This window comes from Ochlerotatus camptorhynchus, unplaced genomic scaffold (assembly GCF_037179485.1).
Source record: "Ochlerotatus camptorhynchus isolate MF236.1 unplaced genomic scaffold, CSIRO-AGI_Acam_v1.1 ptg000207l, whole genome shotgun sequence".
Classification (NCBI taxonomy): domain Eukaryota; kingdom Metazoa; phylum Arthropoda; class Insecta; order Diptera; family Culicidae; genus Ochlerotatus; species Ochlerotatus camptorhynchus.
In genome coordinates, this window is record NW_027040697.1 from 1,073,417 (window position 1) to 1,095,283 (window position 21,867).

The window sequence follows — 21,867 nt, forward strand, 5'->3', positions numbered from 1 at the left end:
CTCCTTTTTAATCATTGACGAATCTTGAATATGGATGGGCTTGAGATTAGACTCATGATGTTCTGCTCAGCAAGCAAAAATGGTTGCTCTAAGGCCACCGAGCCTCTCATATCACATTATAGCGTTACTCAAGTTTTTATAACTAATCAAACCCGGCACCGACGACAACTAAAAGTTTTACAAAATACACGATAAACAAGCGATATTTTAATATTTTTAATATGAAAGGATCTGGGACCGCGTTTTTCTCCTCATTAAGCAAGCCACTGCAACCGACGATCTTTGAAATCCTAAAAGTAAAAGCTACGAAAGAGTACTTAGGCCTTCATCAAGATCCACTTTCACGCCACGTTCAATGTTTCAATTTTCTCTTTACGCATGGTTCAGACAATCATAACAAGCTTTGACCGACGTGACGATTGTTTAAGACCTGGTTGAACAAGCTATTCCAATGAAATTACGTTCTCGAATTTCACTTGGAATGTAATGAACAACAGAAATACGCGATAATTCATATTTTCAGCGGTTGATGTTTAATTTTAAATATACTAACGGTACTGCCTACGACTACGACGGCGATTACGACAGCGACTACGACGGCGCCTACGACAACGACAACAGAGAATTTGTAACTTACCATTTACCGGCACCTCCACTGGTTCTTCATGTCCGCTATCTGTCACTGTTTGCAAAATACCTAATAGCAATTACCTTTGTTGTGATACTTCCTGTATTGCCATGGTGATCTGGGAGGAGGTTCGCATCTAGTGCTTTCCCCAGAAACCGTTCACGGCCACCAGCTACCGCCCTTCCAGCCTTGGGCATATCCAGCGAGACATGCTTCAGCTAACTCACAATCTCCGACACTCAATGCAAATCGCAGGCACACTTACGCTAGTTGCAAAAAAAAACACCCGTGCAAAGGAACGGATCCAATAAACGTCACTCTTGCGAAAGCACACCCGTCGTCGTCGAACGGTAAAAAAAGGAATCGGTGGGCAATTTTGTGATACGGATTTCCAAAATCAAACGGGAATGCACGAATTTCACCACACCCAACTGCGAAACACGTTCAGAAGCACTTATGGTACACTTTCGTTGGAAAACACTTAATTTTTTCAAAAAAAAAAATGCGAGTGAACCAACATCATCACCGCGTAAATAAACTAAAATTTAAATTATCACTCGCGATGCCACAAATTTCTGGACCGGGAGAAAAAAAAAATCAAACAACGCAGATAGCATTAAATCTTCTGTTGCTTGCAAACATGATGAATCATGTATTCTTTCTCGATTCTAAATCTTCTCGGAAAGCGAGAAAACCACCACTCACACACGTATAATCGTCCGGGAGGCAGAGTGCCAGCGCTAATCCGGCAAATGCAGCCAAAAACTATGAAAGCGAATGCACGCACAAAACAGAAAATACACTTAATACACAACCGTATCCAAAGGCGTTCGAAACTCGACTCTCAAATGGTTTTATAGTTTTAATAGTATAAAAACCATGACCAGGAAGCCTTCACAAAAAAATATTTTAATATAAAGAATGCGCGTGTAGAATTTTAAAATGCTGGTTCTCTTATATACTAAATACGAATGTCCCAAACAAAAAATAGCAAGATGTTTCGTAGAAACCAGGGCCAAACAAAGTCACTTTCAATCGAAAATCGTCAAGCGACGATGAAGCCGTCAACCATCACTTTCAATTGAAAAGTAATTCTATCTTCTCTTCGAGCAGATTCTCTTCAACATCAACAGAACCACTTTCGATCGGTTTTCATGCTGTTTGTTTTGGCTTGTCTGTTGTTTTCGTTTTTCATTGTCAAATGAACTTACTTTCGCATTGAAGCGAAGCTGTTCGATCCGAATTTGCGCAGTTTTTCTGACTTTTGTTGATTGGTCACCCATCTAACATTTTCAGCTTTATAAGCCAACTTTTCCAGCGATGTGCTGTAAAGCAGCTGAAACAAAGCTGCAGATACAGCTACAAACAGAAGCTACCAAAATAGTTTTCGAGAGCGTATACTCAACTTTTTCACAACCATTATTCAGTTTGTCAGTCGCACTGAATAACATCACCCCAATAAACTCTAATGTCATTTCTATGCCAATATTAATCAACTTTCAACTTTTAGCTTCAAAAAAAGCTATTATAGCGAATATATTACTTATGGTAATATGGTTTCTACACAACCAACCACTCTTGCTGATTAACATAAACATCAAAAGTGCTTTTTCAACTACTAAACAACCTGTACTCAACTAATAAACTGTGTTAGCGCTACTTTGAAAGCTATTTTACAGTCAACTAGATTTATTTTTAGACTTGTGCAGTTTTACAGCTTTTACTCTGCTTCTTTACAAAGCTGAATTAACTAGTCGAGAAAAGTGATTCATGTGCACTATTATAAAGCCTCTACTCAGCGATCTTGTTGTAGAAGGACATGTAAATTTGTTTACGTCAGTTCAAAGTGTTGGCGCAGCGAAGTTGGTAGTATCAAGTTTCGCCAATGCGGTCGTGTCGAGTTCGATTCCAGGTTCCAGTACAGTGTAATTAATTTGGTGGTGTTGCTTATAACTAATTTCGATTAATTGGATTTCACAGCTAAATAAACTCAATAAATTCCTCCAACAAAAAAAACGTGTAAACAATATTTAACCTGGATTCAAGGGAAAGCTGTGTAGTGATTTGATTATTGGGACAATCGGGTAAAGGCTGAGTAAGCGCCTTTCAAGATCACACACAACTTAACAGCAGGATAACAGCTGTATAGAAGCGTTAATGGATATGCAATAAGAGCTTGTCCCAACCGTCCAAACAGCCTCAAGAAGCTACCTCTTAAGCGTCTTCTCGAATGACTCACCATCGCAAGCAGAAATTGAACGAGCCGTCCTTGATGTGCCAACCGACGTCGTTAACATGGATGTTTTTGCCGTTGATGTACAAATGGTTCTCTCTGTGATGAGTAAAACCAAATCATCATTTTCACCATGTCCGAGTGTTATTCCATCTGCTGTCCTAAAAAAAAAATGCTCCGATATCTTAGCTGCTCCGTTGTCCTTGCGCTTCAACCTGTCACTTCGTCAACAGAAATTTCCCGCACTATGGAACCGCTCTACTATGTTCCCTGTTTTCACACGGCGAATGAGCTTTACGTCGTTCTGTATGGAAAATGTATGCAAGAAACTTCAAGTGGATGCCATCTACACTGATCTTAAAGCTGCGTTTGATAGAGTTGTTCACGACGTTCTGGAAGTTCTGTTTCCTTCTGCAGCTGGCTTAGATCGTACCTCGTGCAACGTGAAGTTACTGTATGCATTGGAAACTACTCATCGTACTGTTTCTCGAACAGATCAGGAGTTCCACAGGGTAGCACTTTGGGACCACTGCTCTTCTCTTTATTTGTTAACGATGTAACGTTTATTCTACTACGTAGAGGTAAATTGTTTTTTGCCTATGACTTGAAGATTTATCTAGTCGTTCGAGACTATACTGACTGTTTAGAACTACAAAACCTTCTTGAAATCTTTAATGATTGGTGTGAACGTAATTGTATGGTCATGTGCGTCTCAAAGTCCTGCGTAATTTGTTTCCGTCGAACAAGGACTGCCGGTTTGTTTGATTATAACGTTGCTGGGACTGCAGTTCATGTATCATGTTGGATGAAAAGCTCACATACACTCGCCACTTCTCAACCACGATCGACAAAGCTAATCGTCAGCTTGGATTCATGTTCAAGATATCTAAGGAATTTCGTGATCCTCTGTGTTTTAAAGCCCTTTACTGTTCATTGGTTCGCTCACTACTGGAATTCGCGTGAGTTGTCTGGAATCCCTACCAAGCAGTATGGAGTGGACGATTCGAAGCTGTTCAACGCAAATTCGTCAGCTACGCACTGCGCTATCTTCCATGGAGTGACCCGCTGTATTTACCACCGTATGCTGACCGCTGTCGTTTACTGGGTTTGGATACTCTTGCTAAGCGACGAAACATATCGCAAGTCGTCTTCGTTGCTAAAGTTTTGCTCGCAGAATATGATGTTCCTGTGTTACTGGCCAAAATTAATCTGTATGCTCCTGCCCGAACACTCCGTCCGAGAACCTTGCTACATGCAACAAACTATGCTGCAAACAGTTCCTTTGTCACCATGATTCATCAATTCAACGAAGCCTCTGACCTATTTGACTTTGACATCAATGCCTCCAGGTTTCGTCATTGTTTGATGTCGGCCAATTTTTTTTATTTTTAATGAGTGACTACATTTAGATTTAAGTGTTTCATTGAGACTATCAAGTCAGATGGACTATAATAATAATAATAATAAATAAATAATAAAATATTAGGTCACTGCAAAGCTCAACTGGTAGGAACCATCAAATCAAACCGCTCGAATGATGTGATCGATTTTGGAAAATATCCGAAAATTTAAGGAATTTTCCGCAAATTTCTGGAAATCCACGAGGTCTTTGGGAAGTTCCATAATTATCAGAAAAAAATATGGAACGTTGAAACACTTTTTGAAAATTAAGGGAAATTTAGGCAAGTCGAGGGAAGTTCTAGGAAGCTTTAATATTTTAAACGAAGTTCCACGAGCTTTCAGGAAGTATCGAAAACATCTGGAAAATTTCGGAAATCTCAGGATATGTCAATGAACTTTAAGGAAGTTCAATTAACTTCACGAAAATTGTGGGATTTAAAAAAAAATTTGAGAGATTCATGGAAGTCCAGAGAACAGTTCACAGATATTTCGGGCAGTTTGTTGTTGCAATTTGATTCGCCGTTAAACTAAAAAGCAAGTATCTGAAGTATGCAGACAAGTTTTACTAGTACCCTAGTGTGGGATACACCTTGATGTGTACTACCTTGTTCCCCCTAGATTCCACCTCTTGCTGAACGAATAGTTGAGGGAACACACTCACACAACCACATACCCTCCACCGAGCCAACGGCACAAGAGACCAGCGTTGCCAGTATTCCAGGTTTATATGGATTTTCCAGATTTTTAGTCGTCTTGCCAGATACACAGACAGACCACGTATATTTCCAGATTTTTTTAATATGTTCCAGATTTTCCCAGATTTGTTAAACATGTTGATTTAAAATATCACTACAATTGATTTACCATTTAATCAAAAAATTAAAAGCAATACTTGCTACTCAACGTCTATCAACGTTGGACATTACATAATTAAGGTAATTCTGTAAATAGTTCGCAGTGAAGTGTAATACCATTGACAGACAAACAAAGCAGTACCGTTGTACTCCTTTAATCTAGTACTTCAAACGGTACAATTTGAGGTACTAGCTTAAAGAATACAACGGTAGTACAACAGTGTACTTTGTATGTCTGTACAAGGTATAAGGTGAATTCCCTGTGAAATCAAACGAGAATTTCAAGCTAATTCTGAGTAGAGTTCCATCCATCTTTGTGGGCTTTGTGTTCGTGTGACTTCCCGTCGTTCAGGCGTATTGTGAGTTCTACGTGAGTCCACCAATGAGGGTTCGATTCCCACTCCAGCCGGTGCAAATTTTGACTTCCTGAAAATTTCCCACTGGTCTACTCGATGTGGTGTGTTGTCCGTTGTCAAGTGTTAAATATACAGTCTGTGCAACCTCTGGTTGAAGACGGTGTCAATTGTCAACTCTGATGACAATTGCATGGAGATTTTGTGAATAAAGGAAATACAATCCGGATGAGAAAACATAGCAAATTCCTATGATGAAACTTAAGGACTGTGCTGAAACGAATCGTGAGAATAATTTCAATGGAATTCTATCCTATGAAGATTAATTTTAAGATATTTCAACGGAATTATGTGCAATCTCTGCAAAACATTCGAAAACATTTTGGCAAAGTACTTGAATAATTCGGAAATACTGAAGAGGATTTCAAAACAAATTTTTACCCACCACGTAGTTCAAATGGAATTATCGGATGAGTCTGAAAAGAGCGTGACGGCCATTCTGAAGACCAAGGAAATTATTATGATTTTTTTTTTAGAATTTCATAGAGAAAAATGAACACAAAATTGTGCCAACTCTTGGGAATTATTAGCTGTTTGAGGGAATTTTGGAATTGGAGAGTGATTAATAAGAGAATAAAAGAGGTAATGCTAAAAACTCTTAGAATGTTACTGTAAAAGTTTGAATATTATCAAGATTATCTTAGGGGAATATAGAAAAGAAGTATTATGGAATTCTAGGATGATTCGAATAGAACTAAAAAAAAGGGCGAACATATCATGTGAAGAGTTCCAAGTAAAATCAGACTAACAAAAACTTTCATGATCTGGGACCCAGAAAAAATTGTATATTCCGGAATTAAGAATCATTTCAAGATCCTGAGACTTCCAAAATGAAGCTATCAGACTTTCACTTTAGTAATATAATAAAATTATTCTTTGGCATAAAATTATTCGTAATGGTCATGCGAATAGTGGAGTTATCCGTAGTTTAGGTAAACTGTGTGTGAGTACCACAATGTTAGACTTTAATTCCCACTTCAGCCAGGTGAATTCAAAATCAAAATAAAATTGCCTACTGGTCTACTGGGTGTTGTGTGTTGCATGATGTCAAGAATTAAATTGTAAATCTGATCAACCTCAGGGTAATATTAGAATTATTTAGAACCAATAAAATCCTTAAATTCTGGTATTGCATCAAATAGCAAGGACTACATCGATTATTATCAGTTAAAACAAATCTATCCCATCAAATTTGCTTGATAACCCACATTTAACTAAATTTTTGAAATGCTGCGTAATGGATATTTAAACTTTTTGGGCACACTGTGTCAATACTTTTCAACTTTTGAATGATTTCAGCAATGCTAACAAGTTATTTGCTTTATATAATTTATTTAAACATGTAATTCATAACCATTCTGGTACTTTTAATAAATTCCAGGTGATCATACTGACCGATTTTTACGAGACATTGGCACATAACTTGATAGCAATAGCATTATGTTAAAAACGGAATTTTTGAAGCATTCCAGATTTTTCCAGATTTTATATTTTAACTGTTCCAGATTTTTCTGAAAATGACCTGGCAACGCTGCAAGAGACTGTAGCATCGTGTCTCTTCCTCTTTGTTCCCCAAGCCACCGTGAGATTAAGTCGTGCGTCAGTCTGTCTCCTGGGCTGGGCGATTTCTTCCGGCTGCAATACAGGATTCCACACCGAGTATTTAATACTGGCAACAAGAAGAATCAACAGAGAGTCGAGTTGAAGCACTGACACAATATTGATATTGCTCATTATATAAGAGCTATGATTATTCCGGACAGTATCCAAATTTCAGTAGGATAAAGAAAAAGAAAAACTATCAAATTACCGGAAACATGGATGACCCCAGTTTTCTTGCGACAAAGGAAAACGAATTTCAAATGTTAATCCAGTGGAATCATGCAAATTTTAGTGAAAATTTGGTCGCCTTGATTTCGATGGATTTGGCCCGAGTAGCGATGGAATATAAGCGTGGAGCTTTTGTTTTGACAGAACAGAAACAGAACCTCGTGCGGGAGCTGGTCAAATCGCTCGAAATATGCAGGGATGAAGTTGATTAAAACGATAAACCACTGTCTGGTGTATGTCATTATTCAAATCAAATGGCTCATTAAATCATCATGAACAAAAAAATCCACAATGAAGTTCGTCGTAATGATTCCTGATGTACATTTAGATTTGTTCGTATGAAGTAATGTTTGCATCAATTGTACCCTGACTTTCAAGTCTAATCCAGCGTCTTATTTTCCGAAACCGGCACGTGCCTCAAGGCGCTCATAGCCATGTCATCAAACATTAACATACATTTGAATAATTTTCATCCGCTTTCCGGAAAGGTTTTTCCATCCTGCAACGACAACTGAGCTGGTCTTCGGCTTTCCGGCAAATCCTTTCCTTCCCATTTACCGAAAGCACTAAACTTCTTTCCCATCGGTCGCAGAATGGAACGAAAACTTACATCCCAAGTAGAGTACTTTCGGACTAAGCCCAGCACAGGCCCAGCTCGATTTCCCCAGTCAGCAGCTCGTCGGCAAGTCCTACCTATAAGGGACTTGGGAAATGTTAAATCCGGCGATAAAAGTACACTTTATTCGTTTCTTCGAATCCACTAGCCGCCGTCGTCGTTGTCGTGTTCCGAGCTAAGACGATTTTCCAGTTCTTGGAATTTTCCCCTTTTTACTTTTTTTCCACCCTGGGCTTGGTGAGACTTTTGAGCAGTGCTCACCGATGTTCTGTTTTGTTTGTTAAGATTCATCAACACCTCAGCCCGGATTCAGGGAGGGGGCAGAGGGAGGGGATCCTTTCTACCCTCTTGTCGGTGCGACTCTTTTATCAGCGCTGTAAATCAGAGTCACCGGAACACATCCGGAGCCGGTGTAAAAGAACCTGTCGAAATGTGTTTACATTTGGACAAAGAAAGGCTTTAGGTACTACCTCGAAAATCCGACAAATGTACACGTGCGCCGCCGTTCGTATGATGGGTGAAAGTGGTTTTGTCCCGGAGGCTTGGCGGCGCCTGACGTCTCCGTTTCCAGTTTTGTTGCGGGATACAAGCTCAGAGGCAATGCTTTCAATTCTTAAGCCAGAGCCGGAGATCCGTTGTGAGCGCATAATCCTTTTTGTAGCAACAGCCACCCGAGCCAGCCGGCAGACAAGAGAGCCTCTCATTAATTAATGTTAATTGGATGTGTGTTGTATAAATTTACATCAATTTACGCCTCATTAGCAGAAGGATCCCGTGCCGAGAAAGATCGTTGTCGATGGGCAAAAGTGAGCAAGTTAGGGCGACAGTATGTTGCATGCGTTGTTTTAAGGATTCTGATAGAGATGATGCATCAAAGATGATGATGATGATGGTGATGGCGACTTTAATCGATAGGACTATACTGTTACGAATACGATAATTGAAGGAGAATTTCCCGAGAATTAGGAAGGATGAATTTTAACATTCTTTGATAAGATTCAAACAGTCTTTAGGATTTCTTTGACAAATTGGATCAGTCTTTAGGGTGGATCACTTTTAGTTTACATTGAACAAATTTGTTCAAAGAAAAAAAAAAGTGATTCATAAAAACTGTTCAAATTTGTTCAAAGAAAATAAAAGAGATAGCTGAAGACTGTTGAAATTGGTCGAAGAAAATTAAGAGTGATCCATCGACTGTTTAAATTTGATCAATGAAAAAAAGAGAAGATGGATAAGGACTGTTGAAATTCGTCCAAAGAAACATTAAATTGATACATCCTAAAGAATATTCAAATTTGTTCAAAAATACATTAAAGTAATCCATCCTAATGACTGTTCGATTTTGTTGTAAGAAAACTTAAAGTGATCCATCCTTAAAGTTCAAAATTATTCAAAGAAAACCCAAAACTCATATATGAGTAAAATAAAAGTGATTCATCCTAAAGACTTTTAAGGATTTGTTTTTTTTTTAACCCTAAAGAGGATTCAAACTTGCTCAAAAAATAAGAAAAGTGATCCATTCTAAAGGCTGTTCAATTTTTTTTTCAAAGGAACACAAAAGAAGGTAGCAAAAAGCTTTTCAAATTTGTTTAAATTAAAATTAGCGATCCATCCTAAAGTCTCTTCTTAATAAAAACAGTTCAAATTTGTTCAAAGAAAACTAAAATAACATAGCTAAGGACTGTTCAAATTTGTTCGACGAATAATAAAAGTGATCCATCCTAAAGACTTTTCAAATTTTCTGGAATATAAATTAAAGTGTTCTGAGTTGGTTGGAAATGCTAACATGAAGCTTTAGTGTGATGATTTATTAGCTAGAGATTGATCTTTAGAAGAGGGTAGGTGGATAGTTCCGTTAGAGCACGGCAGTATGAAAATTGAATAGAAGTTGAAAATGAGCGAAGGGCCATTAATACGACAGTTTTTTGAAGATGACGCACATCTTTTGCCTAACCCGTACGATGTACGCGGAAACTTGAAGTATGTCTCCAAGTCTACAGGCAAAAAATGTGCGTCCCTCTTTTGCTCATAAACTGACTGCGGCTGTGGAATAGTTCTAGTGACGTTTTCATCACTACCTGAAGCCCCACGTTGCGAGAGCATTTCCAGTCGATGGTGTGTTATAATGCAATTCTTCTTTACCCAACTATTATGTTGCTCCTCTCGTCATGACCAACGTGGTCATCTCAGAGAGAAAGCAGTAGGGTGGTTGTTGCGTGCTGTACCATAAAGTGATCCATCTTAAACTACATATAATCACTACCTATCAGTCCCATATGTATTTTAATATTACGCGATAAAACTACGGACTTTAATAATGAAAATGTGAAAACAACATCAAGTCAGAGTTGGTTGGAAATGCTAACATGAAGCTTTAGTGTGATAATTTGTTTCTAGCTAATGATCTTTAGAAGAGGGTAGGTGGATAGTTCCGTTAGAGTACGGCAGTATGATAATTGAATAGAAGTTGAAAATGAGCGAAGGGCCATTAATGCGACAGTACAAAGTCGAACGCACACCTTTTGCCTAACCCGTATTACTGACTGCGGCTGTGGAATAGTTCTAGCGACGTTTCATCACTACCTAAGGCCCCAAGTTGCGAGAGCATTTCCAGTCGATGGTGTGTTATAATGCAATTCTTCTTTACCCAACTATTGTGCTGCTCCTCTCGTCATGACCAACGTGGTCATCTCAGAGAGAAAGCAGTAGGGGCATTGTTGACGGCTACTCCCGCCTTGAGTTGTTACATTCAAAGTGTTTTCATGTTAGCATTTCCAACCAACTCTGAAAATTGCAAATTTCGCTTTTGAAGTAACATAAAAACACTTTGAATATCAAGTCAGTTTGTCCCATCAGGCAAAGTAATCGCATATCAGTCATATCCTGAAATTTAATCGTCCAGAGGTTAAGTTACAGTTCTACTTTTTGAATCGCCATAGTTTTCGCTGATTTTAACTTGACAAAATTATCGATTAATTAATTATAATTTTTTTATATATATTTACATGGAAATTGCACTTCTTAACTTCAACTGCCATTTACTAAATGCCTACTTTTTCCATATGGGACTGATATGACCCAAGCAACACAACTTGTCATAAAGGTGTTTAAAATACTGCCTAAAAACATATATGAGTGCTCCATTAGATTTGACAATTACTTCATTTCATTCGGAACGTTATAAAAAAAATTTCATGGTCAAAACATCGTAGTAGCCAATAAAATTAAATGGCCAAAAAGTATTCTCCAAAACAAAAATAAGACATGGGATTCGAAATCAGGTATTCAGTATTCAGCGCACTAGGTTTGGAACTTCTCTAGTAGACCAACTCCCCTTGTTGGTAAACCATTTTAAATTATCCATCAAGTTCTCACGCATGACATAAAACCAAGCGAAAGGAGGAGCTTGTAAAAATATATTATGGTCTTATAACATGTTTTGGATAACATCATAATAACCAATAAATTTTCGATGCAAAATTGTAATAAAAAAAATTTGAGCCTAGGATTCGAACACTGGTTCATGGCGTGATAGGTTTGTACCTTCCTAACTAGACTTATTTCGATAGATGCCTAACTTAAGCTTACTATCTATGATGTTCTTCGTCAATGGCAGGAAAATCATATTCTACAGAAAATGCGTTTGGCTCGTCATAAAGATGTTTTGAAAAGTACTGGAAGCGGCATCCTAATTGTCATTTCAACTCCTTTGTGAAAACCGATGTAGCATCTTTTCATGTTTTTTTGTGGTATTATAAAGGGTGATACGGTCAAAATTTGGTCAATATCAACTTGACGTATTTCTTTCAATTTTGCATTTAAAAAACCTGAACACCCCTCATTTTGAAGGTGTGTGTGTGTAGAATGTTGCTCCTATTTTGATTTTGGAATTCACTCTTTAGTTGTCAAAATGCCGTCCAAGCAAGAAGAGCAGCGTATCAAAATTTTGCTCGCGCATCGCGAAAATCCGAGCTACTCGCACGCAAAGTTGGCAAAATCGCTAAAAGTTGCCAAATCAACCGTTACAAATGTAATTAAAGTGTTTGGGGAACGTTTGTCGACAGCCAGGAAGTCTGGATCGGGGGGAAATCGAAAACCGGAAGCCGCTGAGACGACAAAGAGAGTTGCCGGTAGTTTCAAGCGAAACCCTAACCTCTCTCTCCGAGATGCCGCAAATAAGCTGGGTGTATCGTCTACAACCGTGCATCGAGCCAAAAAACGAGCCGGACTATCGACTTACAAGAAGGTAGTGACTCCAAATCGCGATGATAAACAAAATACGACGGCCAAAGCGCGATCCCGGAGACTGTACACGACGATGCTGACGAAGTTTGACTGCGTGGTAATGGACGACGAAACCTACGTCAAAGCCGACTACAAGCAGCTTCCGGGACAGGAGTTTTATAAGGCAAAAGGAAGGGGAAAGGTAGCAGATGTTTTCAAGCACATGAAACTGTCAAAGTTCGCAAAGAAATATCTGGTTTGGCAAGCCATCTGTACCTGTGGCTTGAAAAGCAGCATTTTCATAGCTTCCGGGACTGTCAACCAAGAAATTTACGTGAAAGAGTGTTTGAATAAACGTCTGCTGCCTTTCCTGAAGAAACACGGTTGTTCCGTACTGTTTTGGCCGGATTTGGCATCTTGCCATTACGGTAAAAAGGCCATGGAGTGGTACGCCGCCAACAACGTGCAGGTGGTTCCCAAGGACAAGAACCCTCCCAACACGCCAGAGCTCCGCCCAATTGAGAAATACTGGGCTATTGTCAAGCGGAACCTAAAGAAGACCAAAAAAACTGCTAAGGGCGAGCAGCAGTTCAAGGCAAACTGGCTTTCTGCGGCGAAGAAGGTGGACAAGGTGGCTGTACAAAATCTGATGGCAGGGGTCAAGCGTAAGGCCCGGCAATTCAGATTTGGAAAAGCGGAAGCCTAACTGAATATTTTTCCTGAATTTTATACTAATTGAACTTGAAAAAGAAATTTAATTTGATTTTTTAAATAAACGATTTCACCGATTTACACGCGTTTTCCCTTGACCAAATTTTGACCGTATCACCCTTTAAAAGTAAGATGCACTTTTATATAACTTTTAAAGCCAAATACGATCATCTTGGAGGATTAAAACAATCTCAGAAGTTGACAGAAAACATTAACAGAGTTCTTGCAAAGCTCGGGATGTTTTCGGCATCACTTAATACACTTATAGAACATGCTTTTCGAATTCTTATTTAAAAAGATGTTTTGTGTGTTAATTGGGGGGATTATAGGCAGTAAAGACTGTTCAAATTTGTTCGAAGTAAAATAAAAGAAGAATGTGAGGAATTCACAATAATTGAAGGAGAATTTCCTGGCGCTCATAAATTTTCTTCAAGCTAATTTGAACAATTTTTAGGATGCATTAATTTTGATTTTCTTTGAAGAAACTGTTTAAATTTGATCGAAGAAAATTGAAAGTGATCCATCTTAAGACTATTCAAATTTGTTCAATTAAAAATAAAAGAAAATAGTTAATATTTGTTCTAACCAAACATTAAATTGATCCATCCTAAAGGTTGTTCAAATTTGCATGAAGATAAATAAAAGTGATCCATTATATAAATTGTACGTGTAGAGTGAAGTGTAACGAGCGTCACTACGCACGCCTCAAGATCGCACAGGGACATAGAGTCACCCCGTACCGACGAGGTTAACATGTCAGAAGTCCGTCCACACAGATGACGGAATCCTCCTCCCTCTCACCATCCATAAAATTGTAAATCTCCACTAACCTCGAGACGGCCCCGTAACGTGGGTAGATCACCGTTACGGGATGTAAGATCTACCACCGATTCCTAGTCTTGACTAATTCAAACTAGGGGAACAGGATTTTTCAGTAATCAAAGGAACACATCTTAGTCCTTGTTACTTTTTATGCCTTGTTGATAGTGATAAGTCCTCGGGTTGCCTGGACCGAGGATGATCTTGAATCAAGGAAAAAATTAGTTAGTTAGTCTTCATATATGTGATTCCTAATCTTCTATTCGTTGTTTCCTAGTTTGAAGTGGTTTAGACTAGGGTTCTGATGCATGGTCACTATCGGTGTCATTCTTTAATTTTTGTTGCTAAGGAATCCAATTTTGACTGACAAAGGGGTGCGCCTTTGGAGGGTGTTCCAACACTCCGAAGGGTATAAATAGCGGGACCTTTCAATTTTAATCGATTCCTTGCGGTGAAGGCAAGAATGACAACTGTATCAAAACCGAATACTTCATCATTTCTCAATAGTGATGAAGTAATACGACATGCACTAAAATGAGGACACGGGATATACTACAAAGGATCAAATTACTGGTCGCAGGAGAAAAAAACCTCGAGACGACCGCGAGTATTCGGTTCCATCCCGGTAATTGTAGATTTAAGATGTGGATAAAGTATGTATAACGAAAATGATAACTTGGCTCTGTAAAGTTTATTCGATTGAGCCTGTACAAATAAATCAATTCATAAAAAACAGATAATGGAGAAGGATTAGTTGTTAAATGGAAATGAAAATCAAAAACAAAGCAGATGGTGAATGCTATACATGCGCGGTGTTAAACAAACAGATTTTCACTAATTAGAAGTATTGTTGAGTTATATATAATTATAGCTAGTATACAAATAAACAAATTAATAGAAGTGATGATGCAGTTTGAGTAAATTGCCTTATTGCTTAATCTATTATGAATTCCTATACTAAATTTTATGAACTTTTATGAAATTTATAGGTTATAATCTACTACACATATTATATATATTGTATTTGCTGAATCATACTCGTTTAAACTAGCTAAAGTAGTAAGTAAACTTATTCTTAATAAACTATAAACTATCGCAATCCTAATGCGATGTCATCCATCAAAGCTATAGCAGTTAAACTAAGTGAATCGAACGTATTCGACTAGAGGTACAGTACGGTTTTGTTCAAGGAAAATTAAAAGCGATCCATCCTAAAGACTGTTCAAACAAAAAGAAAAGTGATCCAATCTAAAGATTGTCCAAATTTGTTAAAAGATAAATAAAAGTGATCCATCGTAAGGATTTTACATTAGTTTACAGAAAATTTAAAGCAATTCATCCTACATTCATCCAGTTCAAATTTTTTCAAAGAAAATAAAAGTGATCCATCCAAAAGACAGTTCAAATTTGCTCAAAGGAAACCAAAATAAGATAGCTGAAGACTGTTTATATTGTTCGATGAAAAAAGTGATCCATCCTAAAGACTGCTCAAATTTACTGGAAGATAAATAAAAGAGACGCATCCTAAAGACTGTTTGAATTTGTTCAAAGAAAACTTTAGGACTGTTCAGATTTGACCAAAGAAGAATAAAAGGGAACAATTTTAAAGATTTTTCAAGTTATTTCTAAGACAGTAAAAGTGATCCTTCCTAAAGACTGTACAAATTTAATCAAAGAAAGTTATCCATCCTAAGGACTGTTAAAATTTGATCGAAGGGAAATAAATGAAGATGCACAGTTCGAAAAAATAGTGTAAATTCCTGTTCAAAATGATGCGCATAAATGGAGCGTCACATATCATATAAGTTTACAATATAAATCACGTAAAGTTCTGAGACATTTCATGCAATGGTGCAAATATTGTATACAAAAGCCCATCTTTGTGAACAACATTATTTACTTGTTGCTCGGTTGCATGAAATGAAATACAAGGTTACGTGAATGAATGTTTACATCACAATTAAAATTCAAAATTTTTGTCTGTGTGTCTACAGACTGTAAAAATTTGTTCAAATAAAAATACAAGTGATCCATTGAAAGCGTGTTCAATAGAGTGGCTCAAAATAACATTTTGTCTGGAGCCTCCCAAATGATAGCCATCGATGTTTTTATGAATGTTATAAAAAACATAATTTAGAGTTAGCCTCGCTGAGATTTTTGAACAAACTCGATTTTTCATAGTCATAGCTGACCAAATATTTCTAAAGCATAGAAATTTAGTTCATCCCAAATTTTGAATATTTTTGCACATTGCCATAACATCTTTTTTTCAAATCTCTGAAATCACGATGTTTTAGGTGCATAATTCAATCATCAAAATAAAACCTATTATTGATTTAATACAGTTATATGGCGCCTCCTTTAGCTCAGTCAGTAAAGGCGCAGCTGCAAAACTGGGTTCGATTGCCGGTCCAGTCTGGTAATTTTTCGGGTTGGAATATTTCTTGACTTCTCTGGGCATATGGTATAATTGTACTTGCCAAACAATTATACTAACGCAAAAATGGTACAGGCATTGGAAGCTCTCAATTGATAACTATGGAAGTGCATTTGGAATGCTAATATGCGATAATCAATAAGCTTGAAACGCAAATAAGAAGAAAACAAATTATGGGATATTTTATAAAAAAAACAACATCGTAAGTAAGGTGCTCGTGATTTTCTAAACATAGAATAGTCATATTTTTGCCTATGGGTCATTTCACGTCAAGTGACCGAGAAATTGCATCGACCCTCTCCGATTTAAATTAATATTGCTGCGTCTACTTATTTTAGGACAACACTAATAAATCAAAAGTTTTGTGCCAATCGGCGCACCTCCTAGCTCTGGGGGATACCCCCTTTTTGCCAACTTTTAATAAAAATACATTTTCTATTTTACATGTGGCCAATATGGATCCAATTTTTATACAAACGACATTGGTTATCATTTTTTTTATTAGCATTTTGAACGATCAGCTATCCCCTGAAAAACGCGTTACCCATTGAGTTCAACTTACCGCTTCAGACTGACTGGTTGAAAATACGCTGAGAAAAAGCGATGGGTAGGACTCAGCGGGTGACGCGTTTTCTACAGTGTTGCCAACTCAGAGATTTTTATATTTGAAAAATCGAAATGCAAATATTTTGAAATGTCCCTAATTTTCTATAAATGTTGGTGGCGCCAAAGTGTTTAGCATACATGTTAACGTTAAAAACTCATAACGAGAGCAACATGAGCAAAAAAAGGTAAGTATTTTCCATTTAACTCCACATAGTAATTGATATCCATGACAAAATGTATCGATGCTAAAGAATGTTGGTGTATCCTTGATAGTTGCTCAGAATGATTAAATCGTTGAGTATGCTGAAGACCTGACATGATGTTCTTTAATTACAATCAAATGCTGAGATCTGATTGATATTTATATATAGTGTTGCCATTTTGTGATTTTTGCAACTATTAATGTTATTTGGTGGTTCACTTTATCATTATTATGGATTCTTGAATGTCAGTTTTATTACACTCAGATTACATAGAAAAAGTAGAAGGGTCTGTGCCTAGGGGCACGATCGGGAGCTTGACGTAGGACCGCTAGGGCACGGAACAAATGCGAAGAAAATTTAGTTCTTTCAATTGATCGATCATCTTTCCGTTTTTGATTTGTAGGCGTACCGAATTTGTAGTAGGGGAATTTACGTATTCTCGGCAACCTAAGCAGCGACGTTCTTTCTATAGCCTTTTTCTCTAAGGAACGCACACATATGCAGTATTGGTTTGTTTACAATCTTTTGCTGCCAGCTGCTCTAACAATTTCAGTCGAAAGAATTGTCAAAAACTGTCTTGAAACGCTTTTACAAAGCTGCAATCTTCTCTAGTGAGAGCGAGTATTGTAAGCAACCAGTTTTTCTTCGGCAACCGTTCCATTTGAACTGCATGTAAATCTGCTGTTCTATTATCGGCAACTCGAAATCAGCTACAATTTGTAGTGTGTGTGTTGCATTTCAAGAAAACCTTGTTAGATTGCTTTTACTCAGTGGTAAAAATATAGTCAAATTGAAGCTGAAAGCATAAAGAATCGTTTGTATGCATTCAGCGAAGTGTTTTTGTAAGAAAATCCAGTGAAAATAGTGTTTCAATTTGGGTTGCCGAAAATAGTCTGTCATGCCGAAGCCGTCATTTCCCCTATTTATTTTTTTTTTTTTCAAAGAGAAAGTTGATGAAGAGAATCGATCTAAATCACTTTGATGACCAAGCAGGGGTGCGCTTCCAAGTTTGGTTACAAGATTACAACTCTGAAGAGCATTTTGTGTGGTCGTAGGGGGCATGTGGTTTTGAATATGGACCAACAGGCAGATACATTCTATTCTAACTTTTTACTGTAATAAGCTTGTTGGCCCAGAAAAGGGCCGTTTTGTTGCCAAAGGTCGTGATGATTTAACCTCCGAAACTGTACAGAGTTCGTCTGTCGCTAAAAAGCGTAGCCGACACATCCATGGCCGCTTACGCTTGGCGTGTTCAGTGTAGGTAGCAGAATCACGGATCTCATTTTCCAAGAACACCTTCAGCACACCTCGTATTTTCTCGTAGATCAGACCGGAGAAACGTTTGACACCGCCACGGCGAGCCAGACGACTGCTTTTGCTGCTTCTGCTGTCTGCTCACCACGGCGTCCGAAGCGAAAATGAGTTGAGGCTAGACAGCAGCGTTGTTTTATATCTTTTCAGATTAAAGCAAAATGATGTGCAACCAAGTGGTACTCGATTATGACGACTGCGTTTGGGAACAACGTTTATTTAATGAAAACAATGAAAAAATTATCACTTTTTATTGGTACTTTGGATAATGCTTGACATTACCACTTTTTCAAAAGTTTCTTGTTGAAAATCAGCAGTTGGAAGCATTGCGTAGAAACATTTCTGATCGATTGGTGATAAAATTATTGAAATTGATGCAGGGGCAGCTGAGTTATTGATGTTCAAAATCTTTCATAATTTTGTTTCATGTTCCATTTTCGGTTTTCACAAAATACACTTTGTAATTGCTTAGTTGATGTATCTTACAGGTGAGTCGAGTTTCGAACGCCTTTGGATACGGTTGTGTCTTAAGTTTCTTCTCTGTTTTGTGCGAGTATTAGCTTTCATAGGCTGCATTTGCCGGATTAGCGCTGGCACTCTGCCTCGGTTATACGTGTGTGATTGGTGGTTTTCTCGCTTTCCGAGAAGTTTTAGAATCGAGAAAGAAAACATGATTCATCATGTTTGCAAGCAACAGAAGATTTGACGCTATCTGCGTTGTTTGATTTTTTCTCCCGGTCCAGAAATTTGTGACATCGCGAGCGATAATTTTAATTTTAGTTTATTTACGCGGTGATGATGTTGGTTCACTCGCAACTATTTTTGAAAAAAAAAAAATTAAGTGCTTTCGAACGAAAGTGTACCAAAAGTGCTTCTGAACGTGTTTCGTAGTTGGGTGTGGTGAAATTCGTGCATTCCCGGTTGATTTTGGAAATCCGTATCACAAAATTGCCCACCGATTCCTTTTTTTTGCCGTTCGACGACGACGGGTGTGCTTTCGCGAGAGTTACGTTTATTTGATCCATTTCTTTGCACGGGTGTGTTTTTTGTAACTAGCGTAATGCGATTTGCATTGAGTGTCGGAGATTGTAAGTAATCTGAAGAATGCCTCGCTGGATGCGCCCAAGACTGGACGGGCAGTAGCTGGTGGCTGTGAACGGTTCTTGGGGAAAGCACTAGATGCGACCCTCCTCCCAGATGACCATGGCAATACAGGAAGTACTGGTATTGGAAGGTAATTGCTATTAGATATTTTGCAAACAGTGACAGATAGCGGACATGAAGAACTTATGATTTACAAATTATTGAAAACCCAACAAAGTACAAAAAGATTTGACAGAGTTACGATCACGGGTGTTAGAAATAGATATAATGAGATGCATAAAGATGTAAAAATAGACCGACAGTCGCTCAACTCATGAAGCAATATCGCGTTCTTTAACGTCAAGCATCCTCGTTTTATTATGATAGTAAAATCCATTTCAATACCTCAATTATTTAACATTCGATGGAGAAAAACGAACAGAAATCGCGCAGACATTGAACCTAGTTGAGTGAAGAACCAAAATCTGTTAAATCAACATCATTGACTATGCGCTGAACAAATTCGTTTGTCGTAATATGAGTTCAATTTGTCGAATCGGATCCGAATCCATTCATCCATGCTTCCAATCTTCAACCTTTGGAACCACCTCTCTCCCTCCTCAACCGCTGTGAAATGAATAAAAAAATCCGAATCACCCTCAAACAGAAGATAAAGCAGTTCTTTCACGTCTCTTCTTTCGGAAGCCGGCAAAAGCACTATCCCTAGTATCTCTGCCACTTTTTTCTTCGTTTGAATTCTGCCATTCGCTCACTAAATTCCAATCGAGCCCAGATTGGAAGATTTCGATACATCCGATAAGGAGGAGGTGCGGCAAGGGAAAAGCCAGCGTCCAATCTGTACGATATCTGCATCTCATTTCCCCCGCTCCAGCATAAACCAACTTATGCAAAAGGAATTTCAACACGCCACTACATAGAAGAATTTTCTCCGGAGCAAACAGAAGGATTGCACTTGATTGAACGCCCACCATCGTTCGATCATTTGAAAGTCTAAATAAGCTTACCCCCATTGAAGCAATCGGGGTTCTCCCTTCACGAAGGCCTGTGGCAGCGATCACTAACCTGAAAATAAAAACGAGAGCAGAAAAAGCATTGATTAGAAGTGGAAATTGTTCAACTTCCCCGACAATAAACAGACTTTCTCCCAATTCGACCGTAATTCCAGCATCATCCAAACTATCCCACTGCACTGTATGGAGTTAAACTTCTCCGTCGATTTTCGTGTGTGGGTCAAATGGAGCGCTTTGAGGGGAATGGTCAGCAGAGCTCCCCGGTGTCCTGTTAAGGGTTCCACAAAAAATAAAAACTGTCCTGTGAAAATGTCGAGCAATTCAGGGAAACTTTTTCCACCGCAGAACCCATCTACAGTAGGTAGAGTTGAGTTGACAGAAAGGGCAAACGAGAGAGTTTGGGGCGTGCGAGTTCGTCGAGTTTTGCAAACACGATACGACTCGATGGGCAATAACCATTATCATTTCGGTCACCTCTTTGATGCCCCTAGAATGGAAGTGATGGTTGCTGTATAAAAATAGACTTGAGCGTCATCGTCGTCGTCACCCTCGCCCTGAAACGTGATGTATGCGGAGAAATTGAGTGAATCAAGTGAATTTGGAAATTTTCCTATCGGTGCACAGTCCTATTGGTGCCATCTCCTCCCTGTGTTTCAACTTTTCTCACCAAAATGAAAGGCCGAGAAAAAAGTACTCCTTTGTCACAGTCCTTCGATTCCATCCCCTGGAGGGAAGGCTGTAACATCTGAGTGGTCCACAGAATAGTGTCTCAGTTGTTAATCCTAGCGCACTGACGTCGTCGTCGTCGTTGTTCCACTTCTACCGGGAGCTATTACCACTTGAACCAGTAGACCAACTTTTGGCGCACATGTGAATTGCTTCCACTTTTTTTTTTTTATTCTCACTTGCATCATAGAAACTATCATCAACGCGCAATGTGAATCTTTACGTTTTTTTACTGGTGTCACGTTGGATATGGATGACTGTTCGGTCGTAGGACTTGCCACGACGACATGGCCATTCGATTTCCACCTTCATAGTCCAGGTGCATGTTCTTGCTAGCCGGTCCCGTGAATGGCTTGAATATTATATTGCATCATGGTCGCAGCCGCCGGCATCAGGTACCATCTGTCATAAATGGCCGCAGTTCAACCGAAAAGATAGGGTTTGTACTCGGTACCAGAACAGAACAGGTGCTCCAACTTCGCTCCGAGTTCGCCACATATGTTCGCACACTCTGGCTGGCGGGGCAGGCCGAGGTGGGACAGGGCGGAGAAAATGAAGGCGTGTACGACTATTTGATGAAGTGAAGACACGTGAGCATGATCTGTATAATAGATTATCGGGTTTGGGGATTATACGGAACAGGACGGTGAGGCGAGATACGGAGAGGACAATGTTGAAAAGTATACCGCAACCAAACCGACTGGATGGAAATTGCTTTTCCCACTTATGGTTCGGAAAAAA

At 38.6% G+C, this 21,867-nt stretch overlaps 1 protein-coding gene across 7 annotated transcripts in view; it reads right to left on the reverse strand.

The window, feature by feature from the left end:
- Nucleotides 1-21,867, reverse strand: part of LOC135703040 (furin-like protease 2) — a 1,186,720-nt gene that overhangs the window by 665,294 nt on the left and 499,559 nt on the right. The window contains exon 2 of one of the 7 annotated variants that reach the window (XM_065224143.1): nt 20,395-20,452. The exons of the other annotated variants lie outside the window; for them this stretch is intronic. The gene's annotated coding sequence lies outside the window, so the exon portion shown is untranslated. The remainder of the gene's footprint in view (nt 1-20,394; nt 20,453-21,867) is intronic. 7 annotated transcript variants of the gene reach the window in all.